Source organism: Mesoplodon mirus (assembly GCF_964341445.2).
Source record: "Mesoplodon mirus genome assembly, chromosome: 9".
Taxonomy (NCBI): Eukaryota; Metazoa; Chordata; class Mammalia; order Artiodactyla; family Ziphiidae; genus Mesoplodon; species Mesoplodon mirus.
Window position 1 is genome coordinate 82,145,089 of NC_138985.1, and position 22,652 is coordinate 82,167,740.

A 22,652-nucleotide genomic window follows, 5' to 3' on the forward strand; every position below is an offset into this window, starting at 1 on the left:
AACAGTTGTAAAAATGATGTATGACATGTTGAGCACCAAATGAGGTTTCTGGAACATAATAGGAGTTCCATAAATATTAATTATGAGGATCTTTGAAAAATTACTTATCTTCCCTATAAGTTTTTGTTTTCTACTTCATTATAGCCCTTTGTTTTATTATAAGTTTTTTAGGTTTATGTTGCTATTCTTCTCCCAGTGAGTGCAAGTCATGAGTTTTCAATATTTCATCATTAAACTGAGCTACTGAAAATAAATAAATTAATTAAATAAATAAAAATTTTCACTGTACCAGAATTTAGATTTCCAGCTGTATATATTGCTTTTTCCATTTTATTAATTGTCCAGTAGTGTTGTGGTTAACAATTTGCTTACTTAGTGTAGTAATCTCCCCCTTAATGTCATCTTACTGTTTTATTATTTTAATGTCATCTTACATAATTATTTTTGAATTCATACTTTTGCAAGGTTTTTTTTTTTTAAATAAATTCAAGGCACTCACATAAATTGTCTTCCATTCTCTGGTTTTCTTCTCCAGACTGAGCTCATCATTTTGTCTCTTGCATACCTTGTTCCTCATCTACACGTAGATTTATCCAGCTATTGTTTGATGGATCACATTTCTACATCTTGTTCTTTTGTAACATGACAATGTGGATATTGTATAGTAAAATCTATTTGATAGCCACTCTCCTTATCTCTTGGTATGACACTTAAAGATCTGAATTTTGAGATCTGAATCTCTCTTTCTATTTTCTGTATACTGAAGGTACCAAGGAAGAAATGCTTAAATGAAGTCACATACTTTTTTTCCCTCCTGAAATACCATTACTAAAGATACTTTAGCAGGGTCCCTGCACCCAGCCAGGGATGCATTCACTCCTGCAACCTTCTTCTGCTCTATCCACTTAGTACACATTCCTGGAAATGCCCAACTCTTGCCTTTGCTGAGATCTTGCAGTGAGAGCTTATGCACTCAAAATGTTTCCTGTATTTATCTCTTGACTTTCCAAGGATGCCTCCTCAATCCACTTCCCTCTATGTAGAAGAAGTTGGTGAGAATGTCACGATGTTGTGGATTCACAATATTAACTGAGTATTGTTTCTGCAGAATGGAAACAGGGTTAGAACTTTGTGCCACATCAGAATTTACTCATTTATTCAACACATATTTTTTTGTGTCAATTCTGTGGCAAGAACCATTTTAGGTTTACATCAGTGAAAAAAAAATTAACAAAGCTTCTGCCTCATGAAGATTACCTTCTAATGGGAATGAGATAACAATGAATAAATAACAAAACATACATAAGTCGGGTGTATAAATGTGATGAAGAAAAATGAAGCATAATAGAGAGTTATAGGGCTTGCTGTTTTAGATAGGGTGGTCGAAAAGGACTTCTGATATGGTGACAGAGCATAGCCAGAAGAAAGTGGGTGGTAAGTGAGCCAGGTAGCTCTGAGGGGAAGAACTCTCCAGGCAGAGAATATCTAAATGCAAAAGCCCCGCACTGGGAAAGTGATCGGCATAACTAAGGCACAGTGAGGAGGCCAAGGTGACTGGTTGGCTGTGAGGTCAGATAGGTGGTAGGAGCCCCAGAAGACACTTGGGCTTTTACTTTGAGGAAGATGGGAAGCCATTGGAGGGTTTTGCATAAAGGAATGACATATTTTGAAAGGATTCCCCTCTCTCTCTCTCTCAGCTTGCCACTTTCCAAATTTATGAAGAGAAGATTGCCTTTTTCTTCTTAGGCTGCTGCTAACTTTCTCACCATTGTGGGGTTTTTTTGTTTGTTTTTTGTTTTTCTTTTAAGTTAGTTAGGAGAAGTATAGCCTGTGAACCCTCTTCACTGAGCCATCTCTACCTCTGCCGTCCAGATGGAGGAAGTTTCATTCCCACTGTGCTCTGGTGGCTTGTAGGCAAGGTCCACTCACACTCACCCTCCAGGCCAGGTCAGGAGGGCTGTGTCCTGAGACTCTCTGGGAACAGCACAGTGAGCACGTTCACCACCCCAGCCTCAAATCAGCCTCACCTGCAATCCAGGCAGTGTGTGCCTGTGCAGTAGTGCTTTATGGTTCCTTTTTTATAAATATATGACTCAAAAGAATATTGTTCTTTGTTTAGCTTTCATCTTTCTCAGAGTTTGAAGTGTTTATAAGAAATAGTTGTAGATTTATTTTTCAAGATTGCTACCGTTAAATCAAGAATATTTAAAAACATAAGTATGCCCCCAAATTTCTTTTTCTTATAAAAGGATGCTAAATTTACAAAAAAAAAAAATGTGATACTTGCATTAAGAAAGGACTAGCAACACATTAAAATAATAAATTATCTCTGATACTAAATGTATATAGAAAGTTTCTTGAATATCTGAAAAACAGGATTTCAGATAAAAATCTACCATACTCTGCTTCTTTTTACTGGACTACTTCAAATTTGGTTGTGTGAAAGGGGCTCCAAATGTTCTTCATGCAAAAGTCCAGGTCTTGGGTCTAATGTTTACTTCCTGTGACATAAGTATAAATAATTATTTGAGCACAGTAGAAACAATGGCACTAGATTTATTAAAATCTGGTTTAAAATGTAAAGAACATGTAATTTTTATGAATTATTTATAAACTAGTGGGCAAAACTAATGAAGTATTAAGGGAATAAGAAATGAACCTTGAATTTATAGATATTTGAAATAAATCTTTTGGATATGGTAAAGGCAACTTAAATTTCTGAAGGATAAACATAGAAAAAGCCTAAACTTAAGGTTATATGTAAGGTATATTGGGTATCATGTCAATAAGCTTCTCATGTCATATATCGTGTATCGTTCTTGTGGTTATTTTTCTCAAAGAATTCTTTTTTTTTTTTTTAACATCTTTATTGGAGTATAATTGCTTTACAATGGTCTGTTAGTTTCTGTTTTATAACGAAGTGAATCAGCTATACATATACATATGGGGATATGGGGATCATATCTCCTCCCTCTTGCTTCTCCCTCCCACCCTCCCTATCGCATCCCTCTAGGTGGTCACAAAGCACTGAGCTGCTCTCCCTGTGCTATGCGGCTGCTTCCCACTAGCTATCTCTTTTACATTTGGTAGTATACATAAGTCCATGCCACTCTCTCACTTCGTCTCAGCTTACCCTTCCCCTCCCAGTGTCCTCAGGTCCATTCTCTACGCCTGCATCTTTATTACTGTCCGGTCTCTAGGTTCTTCAGAACTTTCTTTTTTTTTTTACATTCCATATCTATGTGTTAGCATACTGTATTTGTTTTTCTCTTTCTGACTTACTTAACTCTGTATGACAGACTCTAGGTCCATCCACCTCACTACAAATAATTCGATTTCATTTCTTCTTATGGCTGAGTAATATTCCATTGTATATATGTGCCACATCTTCTTTATCCATTCATCTGTTGATGGACATTTAGGTTACTTCCCTGTCCTGGCTATTGTAAATAGAGCTGCAATGAACATTGTGGTTACATAACTCTTTTTGAATTATAATTTTCTCAGGGTATATGCCCAGTAGTGGGACTGCTGGGTCATATGTTAGTTCTATTTTTAGTTTGTTGGTGGTTTTTTTTTTACACCTTTATTGGAGTATAATTGCTTTACAATGGTGTGTTAGTTTCTGCTTTATAACAAAGTAAATCAGTTATATGTATACATATGTTCCCATATCTCTTCCCTCTTGCGTCTCCCTCCCTCCCACACTCCCTATCCCACCCCCCTAGGTGGTCATAAAGCACGGAGCTGATCTCCTTGTGCTATGTGGCTACTTCCCACTAGCTATCTATTTTACGTTTGGTAGTGTATATATGTCCATTTCACTACTGGGCATATACCCTGAGAAAACTATAATTCAAAAAGAGTCATGTATTTTTAGTTTTTAAAGGAGCCTCCATTCTGTTCTCCACAGTGGCTGTATCAATTTACATTCCCACCTACAGTGCAAGAGGGTTCCCTTTTCTCCCCAGCATTTATTGTCTGTAGATTTTTTGATGATGGCCATTCTGACTGGTGTGAGGTGATACCTCATTGTAGTTTTGATTTGCATTTCGCTAATGATTAGTGATATTGAGCATTCTTTCATGTGTTTGTTGGCAATCTGTATATTTTCTTTGGAGAAACATCTATTTAGGTCTTCTGCCCATTTTTGGTTTGGGTTGTTTTCTTTTTTTGATATTGAGCTGCATTAGCTGCATGTAAATTTTGGAGATTAATCCTTTTTCAGTTGCTTCATTTGCAAATATTTTCTCCCACTCTGAGGGTTGTCTTTTTGTCTTGTTTATGGTTTCCTTTGCTGTGCAAAAGCTTTGAAGTTTGATTAGGTGCCATTTGTTTATTTTTATTTTTATTTCCATTTCTCTAGGAACTGGGTCAAAAAGGATCTTGCTGGGATTTGTCATAGAGTTTTCTGCCTGTGTTTTCCTCTAAGAGTTTTATAGTGTCTGGCCGTACATTTAGGTCTTTAATCCATTTTCAGTTTACTTTTGTATATGGTTTAGGGAGTGTTCTAATTTCATTCTTTTACATGTAGCTGTCCACTTTTCCCAGCACCACTTATTGAAGAGGCTGTCTTTTCTCCATTGTATATTCTTGCCTCCTTTATCAAAGATAAGGTGAACATATGTGCGTGGGTTTATCTCTGGGCTTTCTATCCTGTTCTATTCATCTATATTTCTGTTTTTGTGCCAGTACCATACTGTCTTAATGACTGTAGCTTTGTAGTATAATCTGAAGTACAGGAGTCTGATTCCTCCATCTCAGTTTTTTTTTCTCAAGATTGTTTTGGCTATTTGGGGTCTTTTGTGTTTCCATACAAAGTGTGAAACTTTTTGTTCTAGTTCTGTGGAAAATGTCATTGGTAGTTTTACAGGGATTGCATTGAATCTGTCTATTGCTTTGGGTAGTTTATTCATTTTTACAATGTACATTCTTCCAATCCAAGAACGTGATATATCTCTCCATCTGTTTGTATCATCTTTAATTTCTTTCATCAGTGTCTTATGGTTTCTGCATATAGGTCTTTTGTCTCCTTAGGTAGGTTTATTCCTAGGTATTTTAATCTTTTTGTGCAATGATAAATGGGAGTGTTTCCTTAATTTCTCTTTCAGATTTTTCATCATTAGTGTATAGGAATGCAAGAGATTTCTGTGCATTAATTTTGTATGCTGCTACTTTACCAAATTCATTGATTAGCTCTAGTAGTTTTCTGGTAGCATCTTTAGGATTCTCTATGTATAGTATCATGTCGTCTGCAAACAGTGACAGCTCTACTTCTTCTTTTCTGATTTGGATTCCTTTTATTTATTTTTCTTCTTTGATTGCTGTGGTTAAAACTTCCAGAACTATGTTGAACAACTGTGGTGAGAGTGGGCAACCTTGTCTTGTTCCTGATCTTACTGGGAATGGTTTCAGTTTTTCACCATTGAGGATGATGTTGGCTGTGGGTTTGCCATATGTGGCCTTTATTATGTTGAGGTAAGTTCCCTCTGTGCCTACTTTCTGGAGGGTTTTTATCATAAATGGGTGTTGAATTTTGTCAAAAGCTTTTTCTACATCTATTGAGATGATTATATGGTTTTTATCCTTTAATTTGTTAATATGCTGTATCACATTGATTGATTTGCGTATATTGAAGAATCCTTGCATTCCTGGGATAAACCCCACTTGAACAAGGTGTATGATCCTTTTAATGTGCTGTTGGATTCTGTTTGCTAGTATTTTGTTGAGGATTTTTGTATCTATATTCATCAGTAATATTGGTCTGTAATTTTCTTTTTTTGTAACATCTTTGTCTGGTTTTGGTATCAGGGTGATGGTGGCCTCATAGAATGAGTTTGGGAGTGTTCCCCCTCTGCTGTATTTTGGAAGAGTTTGAGAAGGATAGGTGTTAGCTGTTCTCTAAATGTTTGATAAAATTCACCTGTGAAGCCATCTGGTCCTGGGCTTTTGTTTGTTAGAAGATTTTTTAATCACAGTCTCAATTTCAGTGCTTGTGATTGGCCTGTTTATATTTTCTATTTGTTCCTGGTTCAGTCTTGGAAGGTTGTGCTTTTCTAAGAATTTGTCCATTTCGTCCAGGTTGTCCATTTTATTGGCATACAGTTGCTTGTAGTAATCTCTCATGATCTTTTGTATTTCCGCAGTGTCCGTTGTTACTTTTCCTTTTTCATTTCTAATTCTATTGATTTGAGTCTTCTCCCTTTTCTTCTTCATGAGTCTGGCTAATGGTTTATCAATTTTGTTTATCTTCTCAAAGAACCAGCTTTTAGTTTTATTGATCTTTGCTAGCGTTTCCTTCATTTCTTTTTCATTTATTTCTGATCTGATCTTTATGATTTCTCTCCTTCTGCTAACTTAGGGGCTTTTTGTTCTTCTTTCTCTAACTGCTTTAGGTGTAAGGTTATGTTGTTTATATGAGATGTTTCTTGTTACTTGAGATACGATTGTATTGTTATAATCTTCCCTCTTAGAACTGCTTTTGCTGCATCCCATAGGTTTTAGGTCGTCGTGTTTTCATTGTCATTTGTTTCTAGGTATTTTTTTATTTTCTCTTTGATTTCTTCAGTGATCTCTTGGTTATTAAGTAGTGTATTGTTTAGCCTTCATGTGTTTGTATTTTTTACAGACTTTTTCCTGTAGTTGATATCTAGTCTCATAGAGTTGTGCTTGGAAAAGATACTTGATACAATTTTAGTTTTCTTAAATTTACGAAGGCTTGATTTGTGACTGAAGATATGATCTATCGTGGAGAATCTTCCATGAGCACTTGAGAAGAAAGTGTATTGTGTTGTTTTTGGATGGAATGTCCTATAAAGATCAATTAAGTCCTTATTGTTTAGTGTATCATTTAAAGCTTCCATTTCCTTATTTATTTTCATTTTGGATGATCTGCCCATTGGTGAAAGTGGGGTGTTAAAGTCCCCTACTATGATTGTGCTACTGTCGATTTCCCCTTTTATGGCTGTTAGCATTTGTCTTATGTACTGAGGTGCTCCTATGTTGGGTGCATAAATATTTACAATTGTTATGTCTTCTTCTTGGATTCATCCCTTGATCATTATGTAGTGTCCATCTTTGTCTCTTGTAACAGTCTTTACTTTAAAGTCTATTTTGCCTAATATGAGAATTGCTACTGCAGCTTCCTTTTGATTTCCATTTGCACGGAATATCTTTTTTCATCCCTTGACTTTCAGTCTGTATGTGTCCATAGATCTGAAGTGGGTCTCTTGTAGACAGCATATATACGGGTCTTGTTTTTGTATCCATTCAGCCAGTCTGTGTCTTTTGGTTGGAGCATTTAATCCATTTATATGTAAGGTAATTATCAATATGCATGTTCCTATTACCATTTTCTTAATTGTTTTGGGTTTGTTATTGTAGGTCTTTTCCTTCTCTTGTGTTTCCAGCCTAGAGAAATTCCTTTAGCATTTGTTGTAAAGCTGGTTTGGTAGTGATGAATTCTCTTAGCTTTTGCTTGTCTCTAAAGGTTTTAATTTCTCTGTCGAATCTGAATGAGATCCTTGCTGGGTAATCTTGGTTGTAGGTTTTTCCCTTTCATCACTTTGAATATGTCCTGCCACTCCCTTTTGGCTTGCAGAGTTTCTACTGAAAGATCAGCTGTTAACTGTATGGTGATTCCCTTATATGTTATTTGTTGTTTTATCCTTGCTGCTATTAACATGTTCTCTTTGTATTTAAGTTTTGATTGTTTGATTAATATGTATCGTGGCATGTTTCTCCTTGGATTTATCCTGTATGGGACTGTCTATATTTTCTGGGCTTGATTAACTGTTTCCTTTCCCATATTAGGGAAATTTTGAACCCTAATTGCTTCAAATGTTTTCTGAGTCCCTTTCTTTTTCTTTTCTTCTTCTGGGATTGATCCCTATAATCGAATGTTGGTGTGTTTAATATTGTCCCAGATGTCTCTGAGACTGTTCTCAATTCTTTTTATTCTTTTTTCTTTATTCTGCTCTGTGGTAGTTTTTTCCACTATTTTATCTTCCATGTCACTTATCTGTTCTTCTGCCTCAGTTACTCTGCTGTTGACTCCTTCTAGAGAATTTGTAATTTCATTTTTTGTGTTTTTCATCATTGTTTGTTTACTCTTTAGTTCTTCTAGGTCCTAGTTAAATGTTTCTTGTATTTTCTCCATTCTGTTTCCAAGATTTTGGAATAACTTTAGTATCATTACTCTGAATTCTTTTTCAGGTAGACTGCCTATTTCCTCTTCATTTGTTTGGTCTCGTGGTTTTTTACCTTGCTCCTCCTCTGCTGCATATTTCTCTGTCTTCGCATTTTGCTTAACTTACTGGTTTTGGGGTCTCCTCTTTGCAGGTTGCACATTCATAGTTCCGGTTGTTTTTGGTGTCTGCCCCCAGTGGGTAAGGTTGGTTCAGTTGGTTGTGTAGGCCTCCTGGTGGAGGGGACTAGTGCCTGTGTCCTGGTGGATGAGACTGGATCTTGTCTTTTGTCGGGCAGAACCACATCCAGTGGTGTGTTTTGCGGTGTCTGTGACCTTATTTTAATTTTAGGTAGCCTCTGTGCTAATGGGTAGGGCTGTGTTCCTGTCTTGCTTGTTTTTTGGCATAGGGTGTCCAGCACTGTAGCTTGCTGGTCGTTGAGTGGAGCTGGGTCTTAGCATTGAGATGGAGATCTTTGGGAGAGCCTTCACCATTTGATATTATGTGGAGCTTGGAGGTCTCTGGTGGACCAATGTCCCGAAATCTGATCTTCCACCTCAGAGGCACAGACCTGACACCCAAGCAGAGCACCAAGACCCTGTCAGCCACATGGCTGTTACTGGAGTAGATACTTGTGTGCAGACTCTACATAGATCCCATTTCCAAAGTTAATATCAGCAGTAATTGTGGCCGGGTGGTTAAGGCGATGTAGTAGAAATCCACTGGGGCCTCCCCATGCAGGTTCGTATCCTGCCGACTATGAGATGCCAGTATTTTGGTACAGATCTTTTTTTTCCTTTTGCAGGCTTGTCCATGGATTATTTAAAGAATTTATGAACTGCTGGAATACAACTGGGACCCCAATGGGGCTAGATGAGGAGTGGATGAGGGAGCTACGAAGTCGTGTGACTGTGGTTACAACTTGAGTCCGGAAGAGAGAGATGACAAAACACACCAGACAATGTGGAACAAAGAAAAGCGAAGTAGCGCAGGAAGGGACAGTTCCGACCGACCTCTCACCCTGCAGAAAAGCCTGCCTGCACCCAGGGCTTCGGGACCCCACTGCAGCCTTCTGCACGAGTGCATCAGTGCCCCGCAAAGAATTCTTATCAAATGTGTTCCATATTTTGGTGGAGAAATCCTGGCAACTACACTAAGGTTTACCAATTTTCACTTCCACCAACTATGTATGAGAACTTTTCAAAACCCATGAACCACTATTTTCTGGTTTGGATAAAGTTAGGGGGGTATTGTTAAATAATCTAATTTTTGCATAACACTTTTTCTGAGCACAATTATTTCAGTGTTTTCACAATGTGTCTAAATTTAAAAGAAAGTGTCATTATTATTGAAAACATTTTTGTGATGAGCTAACAAAGTCCCCCAAAATAAAATAAATCATACTCTTGAGAGATCTACATTTGACATACTTTTTTCTCTGAGCAAGCAAACCCATCCAAGACCTCTGTGCAAGATTATAAAACAATAAGAAAGCATTATAAAAATACATGCAAAGCAAAAATGGAAATCCAAAATATAGTCAATATGTCTGCTTCTATCTTATCTCTGGTTTAAATTAAAACCCAGAAAGAAATAGCATCACAACCACAGGAAATCAATATTCTTATAACAATATTACTTGAAGTTTTTATCAAAAAGTATTGTAAACATTTTCATGGGAAGTTTTATGTCATGTTTCCAGGGGCCCACACGTTTCCTTCTCTAACTGTAGTGAACAAGAGATGTCCAATAAAATAAGTTCAAAAAATAAAAATTTCCCCTGATAGTTTCTCCTAACTTTCTGCTTAGTCTTCTTGTCTAAACCAGTATTGCCACATAAATAGGCTAATGCATGCTTGATTACATTATTCCTTTAAGTTCCTAGACATCAAAGCTTATGTGTATGTAGAAAACAAAGCAAATCCTTGTGAGAGGTAGTCACTACTGATTAATTCATTAATTAATGTATAGTTTATTTATTTTGATTCCAAACTCATTCTACGAGGCCACCATCACCCTGATACCAAAACCAGACAAAGATGTCACACACACAAAAAAACTACAGGCCAATATCACTGATGAACATAGATGCAAAAATCCTCAACAAAATACTAGCAAACAGAATCCAACAGCACATTAAAAGGATCATACACCATGATCAAGTGGGGTTTATTCCAGGAATGCAAGGATTCTTCAATATACGCAAATCAATCAATGTGATACACCATATTAACAAATTGAAGGAGAAAAACCATATGATCATCTCAATAGATGCAGAGAAAGCTTTCGACAAAATTCAACACCCATTTATGATAAAAACCCTGCAGAAAGTAGGCATAGAGGGAACTTTCCTCAACATAATAAAGGCCATATGTGACAAACCCACAGCCAGCATCGTCCTCAATGGTGAAAAACTGAAACCATTTCCACTAAGATCAGGAACAAGACAAGGTTGCCCACTCTCACCACTCTTATTCAACATAGTTATGGAAGTTTTAGCCACAGCAATCAGAGAAGAAAAGGAAATAAAAGGAATCCAAATCGGAAAAGAAGAAGTAAAGCTGTCACTGTTTGCAGATGACATGATACTATACATAGAGAATCCTAAAGATGCTACCAGAAAACTACTAGAGCTAATCAATGAATTTGGTAAAGTTGCAGGATACAAAATTAATGCACAGAAATCTCTGGCATTCCTATATACTAATGATGAAAAATCTGAAAGTGAAATCAAGAAAACACTCCCATTTACCATTGCAACAAAAAGAATAAAATATCTAGGAATAAACCTACCTAAGGAGACAAAAGACCTGTGTGCAGAAAATTATAAGACACTGATGAAAGAAATTAAAGATGATACAAATAGATGGAGAGATGTACCATGTTCTTGGATTGGAAGAATTAACATTGTGAAAATGACTCTACTACCCAAAGCAATCTACAGATTCAATGCAATCCCTATCAAACTACCACTGGCATTTTTCACAGAACTAGAACAAAAAATTTCACAATTTGTATGGAAACACAAAAGACCCCGAATAGCCAAAGCAATCTTGAGAACGAAAAATGGAGCTGGAGGCATCAGGCTCCCTGACTTCAGACTATACTACAAAGCTACAGTAATCAAGACAGTATGGTACTGGCACAAAAACAGAAAGATAGATCAATGGAACAGGATAGAAAGCCCAGAGATAAACCCACAGACATATGGTCGCCTTATCTTTGATAAAGGAGGCAGGAATGTACAGTGGAGAAAGGACAGTCTCTTCAATAAGTGGTGCTGGGAAAACTGGATAGGGACATGTAAAAGTATGAGACACCATACACAAAAATAAGCTCAAAATGGATTAAAGACCTAAATGTAAGGCCAGACACTATCAAACTCTTAGAGGAAAACATAGGCAGAACAGTCTATGACATAAATCACAGCAAGATCCTTTTTGACCCACCTCCTAGAGAAATGGAAATAAAGACAAAAATAAACACATGGGACCTAATGAAACTTAAAAGCTTTTGCACAGCAAAGGAAACCATAAACAAGACCAAAAGACAACCCTCAGAATGGGAGAAAATATTTGTAAATGAAGCAACTGACAAAGGATTAATCTCCAAAATTTATAAGCAGCTCATGCAGCTCAATAACAAAAAAACAAACAACCCAATCCAAAAATGGGCAGATGACCTAAATAGACATTTCTCCACAGAAGATATACAGACTGCCAACAAACACATGAAAGGATGCTCAACATCTTTGCTCATTAGAGAAATGCAAATCAAAACTACAATGAGATATCATCTCACACCAGTCAGAATGGCCATCATCAAAAAATCTAGAAACAATAAATGCTGGAGAGGGTGTGGAAAAAAAGGAAAACTCTTGCACTGCTGGTGGGAATGTGAATTGGTACAGCCACTATGGAGAACGGTATGGAGGTTCCTTAAAAAACTACAAATAGAACTACCATATGACCCAGCAATCCCACTACTGGGCATATACCCTGAGAAAACCATAATTCAAAAAGAGACACGTACCAAAATGTTCATAGCAGCCCTATTTACAATAGCCCGGAGACGGAAACAACCTAAGTGTCCATCATCAGATGAATGGGTAAAGAAGATGTGGCACATATATACAATGGAATATTACTCAGCCATAAAAAGAAATGAAATTGAGCTATTTGTAATGAGGTGGATGGACCTAGAGTCTGTCATACAGAGTGAAGTAAGTCAGAAAGAGAAAGACAAATACTGTATGCTGACACATATATATGGAATTTAAGAAAAAAAAATGTCATGAAGAACATAGGGGTAAGACAGGAATAAAGACACAGACCTACTAGAGAATGGACTTGAGGATATGGGGAGGGGGAAGGGTAAGCTGTGACAAAGTGAAAGAGCGGCATGGACATATATACACTACCAAACGTAAGGTAGATAGCTAGTGGGAAGCAGCCACATAGCACAGGGAGTTCAGCTCGGTGCTTTGTGACCGCCTGGAGGGGTGGGATAGGGAGGGTGGGAGGGAGACGCAAAAGGGAGGGGATATGGGAACATATGTATATGTATAACTGATTAAATTTGTTATAAAGCAAAAAATAAAAAAGAAAAAAAAAAGAAAACAAAGCAAATCCTTGTGAGAGGTAGTCACTACTGATTAATTCATTAATTAATGTATAGTTTATTTATTTTGATCCTTCTTATTTAATAACAAATATAATACTTTCAATTTGCTTTTAGTTACAATAGACCTTTATATGCAGTGATTTCATTAATACTATTTCCTGAGTAATTATAAATTTTTATTTCCTTTATGGCCCTAGACTTATTGAGAAAAATAGTTTTCAGTGTATGAGTGGTTGACCTTTTCTAATATCCCTATATAATGAATTTCTCAGTTCATTGCATTATTGGCAGATGCTGTGACCCTCACAATGTCTTATAAGTCCTATGTTTGAAAGGTGAGATATTTATTCTCTGTCTATAGAGTACAGAGATTGATTTAGTCTTTTAAACTAGCATAATCCTCTTATTCAGTTCCTATACATTATTATGTCATACACTATTATGTAATACCATTTAAAGTCTCTGTTTCAGTTGAGGTCCTAAAAGCTAAGAACAATACACTAGGTGCTGAGAGTTCTTGTATCCTAAATCAAGGGACTGGATGACCTAGATGATACAAGCCTAACTAGTTCTTCCAAGATTACCAGGTCACAGTGGATTTACTGCAAATTAATGAAGATTAAGCTTCTGGGCCCCTTCACATGCACAGGCCTGTCCTCAGATAATGAATAATGTCTATTAAAAAAGTATTTAGGGCTTCCCTGGTGGCGCAGTGGTTGAGAGTCTGCCTGCCAATGCAGGGGACACGGGTTCGTGCCCCAGTCCGGGAGGATCCCGCATGCCACGGAGCGGCTAGGCCCGTGAGCCATGGCCGCTGAGCCTGCACGTCCAGAGCCTGTGCTCCGCAATGAGAGAGGACACAACAGTGAGAGGCCTGCATACCACAAAAAACCAAAGCAAAAGCAAAAACAAAACAAAACAAAGTATTTAAAATTAAGTGCTCTACCAGAACTCTGGAAACACCCTGAAATCTTACAGCTCATTTATGAAAGAAATTTAATAGTGGTTTTCTGAAATTTTTCAAGAATTTCAAAAATTTACATGCTGCTCCAATAAAGAAGTATAAAGGTGGAAGAAACTTTTAAAATTATAATAAAAAAACAAATTTTAGTTAACCATGCCAAGAGAAAATTGAAATACCTTCCTAATATATCTATTGAAAACAGATCTATTTCCAAATGATTGGCATATGAAGAGGAGATCAAAGAATATGCAGTGAAAGATGTTAGAGAAAAAGGTATTTTAGAGAGATGTCAGGCAGTTCATCAATAAAAAGGTTATTTTTTATTTTGTGAGGTTGAGGGTGTTTGTAAGCTTTTTAAAAGTGATAATAAGTTCTGATTTCTTTTCACTTTACTAAACATTCACATTAATTCTTAATTTTGCATTTGTTCTTTTGTATTCTTTTTCTTAACCTCCCCACAAAACTGTACCAGCTTCAGACCCCACAAAAGGTGAATTATTCCCTGGTGATCATACACCTTCAGTGACTCAAGAATGAAGTGCCAAAGCGTTTAATTAAAGAGAAGATTCACTTGTATCCCCCCACCTTACACCAAATAAACACAAGTGTGATCTATCAAGAAGCTGGAGACGTGGTTAAATCACTGTGTCCCTACAACAGTCCCCCACCCCTTCCCCTAACTATGAAGAAGAGCTTTCCCATCACCTCAGTCAGGTGAGAAGGGCTCTGAGGGAATCATCCCAAGTCCCTGGTTGGTATGTCCTTTAGAGGAAGTGGTGTCTGAGGCTTCCCTAGAGATTTTTAGTGTCTGGAGCTGTCTTTTTTGTCAGAGGACTGGGCACAAGCCATACTTTCCAAGGAACAGGGAAAGGATACCTGAGTTTCTCAAGAGGCAAGTAGTTGCCTGGGAGGGAGCTACCGCTTGGGAAGCTTTAAAAGGCCCCCACTCAAGAGAAATGCCTGGAGATGCAAAGAGACCCCAACAGAGAAAGTCTGTGGCGGGTGGACCATCCCTCCCAGACCAACCTCCACCCTCCACCTCCCTCTCCCCATGTCTGGGGAGAGGGAGAAAGCTTCACCTTAAATGAAATCTGGAGTTCTGATTTCTGCCTTGGACGGGGCATTTTAATTATTGAATTGTGATTTTCCTTGTGGCTGAGTGACCCACCTGAGCTGTCATTCATCAGGGGGAAAAACTTAATAGAGCTTGAGCTTAAAGGAACTATGGGGAAAAAAATAAAATTGCTTTATATCAAACCCTAATGAGCCAAATTTATTCAAGAAAAGTTATATACATTTTCCTTTAGCCTTCTTAATCTACCGGGGATAGTAATTTATGTAAAAGCATGCCTGTTTTTTCCTTTAGAGCTACTTTTCTATTTTTAACAAATGTTTACAAATTGCTTTTCAAGGCTATGTTACACAGCATATAAAAGTTTATTATCTTTAAGGTAGACAAACATGTCAATATAAATCATGCCCACCGTTTTCTTTTAATTTTAGTATTTACCTAACTAAATTGAGCTTTCAGAGAAGAGAATATAGCCTGAGCAATTCCTACCCTTCGGAATATTTCGAATTTTCTTTGTTACCTTAAAAATGATTTTAGGCATTTTTAAAAATAAATATTCCATGGTATTTGAAATAAATCTATATTCTATGTTTAAAGAAGGTAAGCTTTTCGACATATCTGTATTCATGTCTGTAAGCTAAATAGAAAGTAAAATGATTTTCCCCCAAAATTATTCATCAGAGAAGAGAAAGTACCTTCCTTATATTTGAAATCCATAGCAAGTTACAAGAGGAGTAGAAGAGACAGTGTGAAATTCTTTACATTTAACAATGGAAACAGCACATCTGATTTTTTCCAGTTCTTATGAACCCATCTATGTATACAAAAAAGGATGGAGATGGCAGAATTTTTCAATGTGATGACCCTAGATGACCCCCCACCCAGAGCCCTGGCACCTTTGCTAAACCCATATTATTCTAGGAATGTGGTCTGTAAGGCAGTCAAAGATTTTGGAGAGAGGTCAGACATTATTTCAAATATGTGAGAACTAGAAGTGGGAGTGCAAAAAAGGGGTTCCCAAATTGGCAAGATTTATGCAAATTAAAAATATTTATACTCTTTGGGCCAGCAGTTCCACTCATAAATATCAATCCTAGAAAAACATTTGCACATGTGCATCAAAAAATATAGTATTGTGGGACTTCCCTGGTGGCACAGTGGATAAGCCTCTGCAGTCCCAATGCAGGGGGGCCTGGGTTCGAGCCCTGGTCAGGGAACTAGATCCCACATGCATGCCACAACTAAGAGTTCGCATGCCACAACTAAGGATCCCATGAGCTGCAACTAAGGAGCCCACCTGCTGTAACTAAGACCCGGCACAACCAAATAAATAAATTTTAAAAATATATATGGTACTGTGCTCTTCAAAGTTTGTTGAGAGTAAATCTCATATTATGTGTTCTTACAACCAAAATCCCAAAAGGACACAAGGAAACTCTAGGAGGTACTGCGTATGTCTACTACCTTGATTGTGGTATGGTATCATGGGTGTTAGCATATATTCACACTCACTGAATAATTGCACATTAAATATATGCAGTTCTTTGTACATCAATTATACTTCAATAAAGTTGTCAGAAACATTTAAAAAATATTCAGGTCCATTTCCCTTTTTTGATACTTCTGGTACATAAAAATTAAATAAATGCCAAAACAGGTTCCAAAAAAAAAAGAATAGGAACATTCATGGAACATTGTTTTAAAAGCAAAAGATAGGCAATTATCCAAATGCTAATCAACTGAGGGTTAACTAAATTATGATATATCAATACCATAAAATACTATGAAATAGTTATAAGTAAAATTTACATGCTGACATGCCAGATCCATAGATGCTGTTAATTTTTTATATGAAGTTGCAAAACAATATAGAAAGTCTGATTCCATTGGTGAAAGTGTGTGTGATTTTGCATAAATGCCTAGAAAGCACTTTGGAAGTGTGTACAGCAAACTATTAATAATATACTTTGGGAAACCAAGTGCGACTGGGGAGGCAGTGCTGAAGGGATGCTCTAGATATACTTCTCAACTGATTAAACTTTACAGTGAGAATATATTCTTATGTGTTGTATAAAAGGTTGTGATAAAAATCCACCCTTTTATAACTTGAAAGTTTGGGGTTTTATAACCCACAGAGCCAGAAAATTAAATTGAATGCCATATGGATTATAAGGCTTTAAAAATTTTCATTTCCTTTTTATTATATAATACTAAAAAATTTATTCTCTTTCATTGCCACTAAAAATTTTGAGTAAAATCTCCTTACCATTAATAAAGGTGCCAGATTATAGATACTACTGGCAAATGAAGAAGTCATCAGGTCAACATCCATAAATCAGCAAGCATTTATTAAATATAGGTTATACTTCTCGTAATATGTTAGACATAAATATCACCAAGCATCCTGGAACTTCAAAATGTAGAATGTAGTGATATTATATTTGGGCCACTCATAGAGATTTGAACAAATTAACCCACATAGCTGGTTATCCAATATGTGTACCTTCAATATTATGATAACTGACTACTTGAATAATAACAGTTAACTGCTATGGTATTTACCAGTCTTTAGATTAATAATACAATTGGAAAATATTAATAAAAATACCACATTGAATAAACAATACTGTCACTATTTTCAACATAAGGAACTGAGGATAAAAAGCTATAAGTGCCCAAGGCCATATTATAAATAAGTCTCAGAATCAGAATTTGATTCTGGGCCTAGTGGGGCCATGTATTTCAATTTTTCCACTCTATCACAACACCTCCTCTCTACCTATCTGGTAATTTAGAAAAGCTTGCATGTCCTCTCCCCTTTATTTTTCAGTTTTAGAACTGAAATAGCAAGTTTCAGAAACTCTTCAATTCACTGGTCCAGAACACTGCATTGCTCATAGATGTTATAAATACAACATTACTATAAAATGGGCCATAACATGTATTTCAACTCATTTTGAAAACAATTTTGATCAGTCTTTTCTGGCCTTCTCCTGTTTCCTTAAAATCTTCCAAAAACATTTCATTCTTTCTACATATTCTCTGAAATTTTTCCAGGTTGAAGTCTCTTTAACAAGCATTTTTTTTTTTTTTTTGCAGTATGCAGGCCTCTCATTGTTGTGGCCTCTCCCGTTGAGGAGCACAGGCTCTGGATGCGCAGGCTCAGCGGCCATGGCTCACGGGCACAGCCGCTCCGCGGCATGTGGGATCTTCCCGGACCGGGACACGAACCCGTGTCTCCTGCATCGGCAGGTGGACTCTCAACCACTGTGCCACCAGGGAAGCCCAACAAGCATTATTTTTAAGAAGCCAATCCTCCTGAGTTGTTTAGAAATGCTACCTTTGATATGAATTACTTTAATCGGATTGCTTCCATCTTAGACTCTAAGTGAGATCTCAAACAATGGTATTGTGGATGGGGAGTAGGGTTGGTGGGTGAAGGAATGAGGGAAAGGGAAAGGAGAAAAGAGGTAATTTTAGAGTATAGACACTGTGGAAGAGAGCTGACCCGGGTGTCCATCATCACACAGGGTGTGTCCGGAGATAGGAAAGATGTGAAGAAATGGCAGTGGAAGTGGAATTGATTATAAAAATAATGTTGATAATGCCACTAACCAATAATGACCAGTATTTCTGGTGTATTTAACCAAGAGCTAGGCACTGATAAGACTTTTTATGTATGATCTCATTTACATGTTATCTCATTTACCCCTCACAAAAGCCTTACAATACAGATATTTTTTTCCCATTCTATAGATGAGGAAATGGAGGCTTAGGAACATTGAGCAACTTGCCCAGTTTACATGTTAGTAAATAAACAGAGCCAACTGGAGTAAACAGAGCCAGCTGGAGTGATTTTTAGTATTTCTAGGATCAGATTTCATATACATTGGGGAAATTCTCGAAGTTAATTCTATAAAATATGTTATTCATTTTAGTGCTTAAAAATATAAATAGAAACCTATAATTAGGGTAGGGCTTCCCTGGTGGCGCAGTGGTTAAGAATCCGTCTGCCAATGCAGGAGACACGGGTTTGAGCCCTGGCCCAGGAAGATCCCACATGCCGCAGAGCAACTAAGCCCGGGGACCACAACGACTGAGCCTGCACTCTAGAGCCTGCTAGCCACAACTACTGAGCCTGTGTGCCACAACTACTGAGCCCACATGCTACAACTGCTGAAGCCCGTGTGCCTAGAGCCCATGCTCCGCAGCAAGAGAAGCCGCCACAATGAGAAGCCTGCGCACCACAATGAGGAGTAGCCCCCATTCGTCGCAACTAGAGAAAGCCCGTGCACAGCAACGAAGACCCAACGCAGCCAAAAATTAAAAAAAAAAAAAAAAAAAGAAACCTATAGTTAGGTTAAATTTTATTTTATTCTAAATTCCCCAAAGGATTCAGAGCAGAAAAGGAACAAATGATCTGTGAAGGTCAAGAAAAATCTGACAATTGAAACCATATGATTCCTACTCAAATGCCTTCCTATTACCTTATATTTATGAAAGTCTCTCTCTCTCTCTTTTTCTCTCTCTTCCTTGCCTGAAGATTAATGTTCTCCATAATGGCCTTCTTCATGGCTCCTCTGCCCTTATAATCTTAGTTTTCATGTGGTTCTGGCTCACTGCAGCCTTGATTCCAGCATGGACTCTCCATGACCTTGCTGTCAGTGCTTCGCTGTTACCTGACACAGGTGTGTCTCAATGTCAGTTCTTAAGCTTGCACGCTTTGGCCCAGTTTGAGTCAGTTTTCTACTCTTGGTGCAATCAGTTATTGTCATGGTCCATGTGATAATGGAGCTCCCTCCCCTGGAGGCTTGTAATTGGAAGTTTTTTTTCTAAGAGAAGAATATGAATGAGGAAGAAATAATTGGAGTCTTTAGCACTATGGGTCTGAAGCAGTGGGTAGAAAAGCCAAACTTTATTACAAGGGGAGGTGGGCTTAAGAAAGTAGAAGACAATCTGTTAGAATAAGCCAGAAGAGCAAGGAGCTGTGAGTGGTGGGGAACATATTGGAAGGGGAGAGAAAACATCACAAGGTCATTTCAATATAGAATAAAACTCAAAGGAGAAATACTTGGAGATAGAAGAAAATGATGCTTTTCTTATGCTGAGACTAGGCAAGAGCCATAGAGTATGAAAATCTAATATCACTAGGACCAAGTGGGAAATCTGAATCAACTGATAAAACTAGTCTCAGACCTTGGGTAAAACTGAGAATCCTATAGGTTCTTAGAAACTATTGACCCAAATCTAACTTAAGCTAAGATTTTGTATTTTTCAAGTCTTCTAGACCCACTTGGAGACATTCACATGTCACTTGTAATGCCATCTCATCTTATTTGTTATTTTTAGGACATGTCTTCTTTTTCTTTGTTTATTTCAGTTCACTGCTAAAGCTATCATTTTAAGCCTTCTAGGGGGTCAAGGAATTTGTCAAGAAAGAGGAATAGATAACTGTTTCCACACCACTAGACTGTGGGTAACTCAAGAGGAGGGACAGTGTTATTTAACTCTGCATCCTTAGCAACCAGCACAGGATCTCGCTTCTTGCAGTTGCTCAATAAATATTTGTTGAATGATTCAGACCTGGAGCAGACCACCCTGGGAAGCCAGGTGTCATGTTAGCAGAAACAGACCAGATCAAGGGCAGAGGTGACTGGGCAATGAGAAAAAATTTCAGGCAGCAGGCAGTGAGAAAAAAATTTCAAAAGGATAAAATCCAACTGCAAACATACCTTAGTATTTCTGAACACATAATAGCAAGGCCTGAACTGGGACTAGATAAACAACTATGCTTGAGTCTAACCTTAAGCTACTAATAGAGCAAAACTGTTTATCCCAAAACTACCAGACAGCTCAAAACTCAAAGGGCTTTGTGGTGTTTTAAACCTTTCTAGAAAAGCCTGGGAGTATGACTGATGATGATACAGTGTGCTCTTTTCATTTAGGCAATTGGCTCACACCCTCACCCTCTGTTGTTCCCACCACTGAGCATCTAAGAAGCCTCTTTGATTAGTGATGAACAAGTGGGTAGCTATAGGTTTTTTTTAATAAAACTCTTGCCAAGTAACCAAACAATATACTAAAGAGACTGCATGGGCCAACTAGAGATAAATGATATTTTTCACCACGTTTGTTGAATCCAATAAAATATACCATTTTATGGAAAGCTTTTCCTCCAACCCCTAGTAACCTTGAGGCAAATGTTGCTCTTTGATCTATGCAAAAGTCAAAATGAATGGTAAAGATAGATTTTTCTTTTCAAAATCTTACTGGCTAACTAATCTCATTGAAAATGTATGAAAAGGAAGTGGGCCAGCAAGGGAGACCATAGCTAAGTCACTCAGTTTCAGTCCTCGTGTATTTTACATTAACTTAAATTTATCTAATAGTCCTCTTAACATGATTTCAAGAACTACCATTTCTTCTCCATCTCTATGCTGACAAGGAAAAACCGTCCTTCACAAAAGTATGGGTAATGAATAAACATTTTTTATGTCTGATACTCAAAAGTATATAAGCATAAAATTTAATTGAAATAAAAAGGTATCTGACTTTCTGAGAGTCCCTTTGCAGATTTTGATTAATGACTTAATATGAAGGGCACAGGCTTTGGAATAACTTGTGATCTTTCATTACATGGAGTCAAGTGAGATTTCAATTTATCAGAGTGCCAAATTTCATCCTAACGACGGATACGACTTTTTGGGCACCTCACACTTCTCCTTTAAAAAGCCTCTCCTTTTTCTAAATTACATATTTGGCTCCTGTGTTAGTCTTATCTCTTCTATCTTAGGATTTGGCTCTAATACAACTGTTGCAGCTGGACCAAGGCCTGCCCCTGCCTGGCAAGAACATGTGGAATTTTGAATTCACGCTTTAGGAAAATTTCATTTTCCCCTCATATTAATTGTGATGTCAGATTCAAAATATTTCCCAGCTCCAGAGTGGGATGTTTTCTTTTTCCCTCTCCCTACCCTACTATTATGGAATTAAAATGACAAATGCTACTAAATCCCTCAGTATATGTTGGTATAACATATATTAACATATATCCTGTCAAACTAACATTGACATGGAGTAACTGCAATGGGTGATTTTTTAAATAATAATATGAACAATCTTCACTGAACCTCTACTATCTGTAAATCAATGTGTTATAGGGGATACAGAGACATATAAAGCCAAATTTGTGCCCATGTGAATTTTCTCATAAGATGGTCCAACTTCAGAAATGGATAAAATCTAGCTTCCCTTCCTCCAAGCTCCATACCTATCTTATGGTTTATAAATGTCCCAGATTGAGACCATACTCTCAAATAAGAACCAAAAGTGCCTCAAAGTGATGCTTTTAATTCACCTAATTATTTTTATGGATGCATCTGACTGAATCACCTGCCTAAATTCTAGCTGCAAAGAAGACTGGGAAATATAGTTATGGCTTCCCAAAGTATAGAAAGGGTATTCAAAAAATATATAGGTCAGCCACAAATATTAGGTGTGTTAATTAACAATCCTTTGCTGCCCAATGTCAGCACTTGCCCTTCTGTATTTAAAATTCCAAACAACACTATTTTCTCATCCAATATTATACCACTATTTATCATATGAATAAAACACTCTCATTCTTTGTTTAATGAGACAATTCAAATTTCATTAGTCACTACAACTAATTTCCAGTTAGGATCTCTCAGAAATAGTATTTTCCCTCTATTCCATCATGATCTTGTCTTTATATTTTGTGAGCTGTGGACTAAATACTAAGATTACCTACTACCAACCCGTCTGAATACAAAAGAGTAGGAAAATT

The 22,652-nt window shown here is 37.2% G+C and overlaps 1 protein-coding gene across 2 annotated transcripts in view; it reads right to left on the reverse strand.

Annotated features, from left to right (window-relative positions):
- Positions 1–22,652, reverse strand: part of TFEC (transcription factor EC) — a 662,156-nt gene that overhangs the window by 320,002 nt on the left and 319,502 nt on the right. The gene's annotated exons all lie outside the window — the stretch shown is intronic.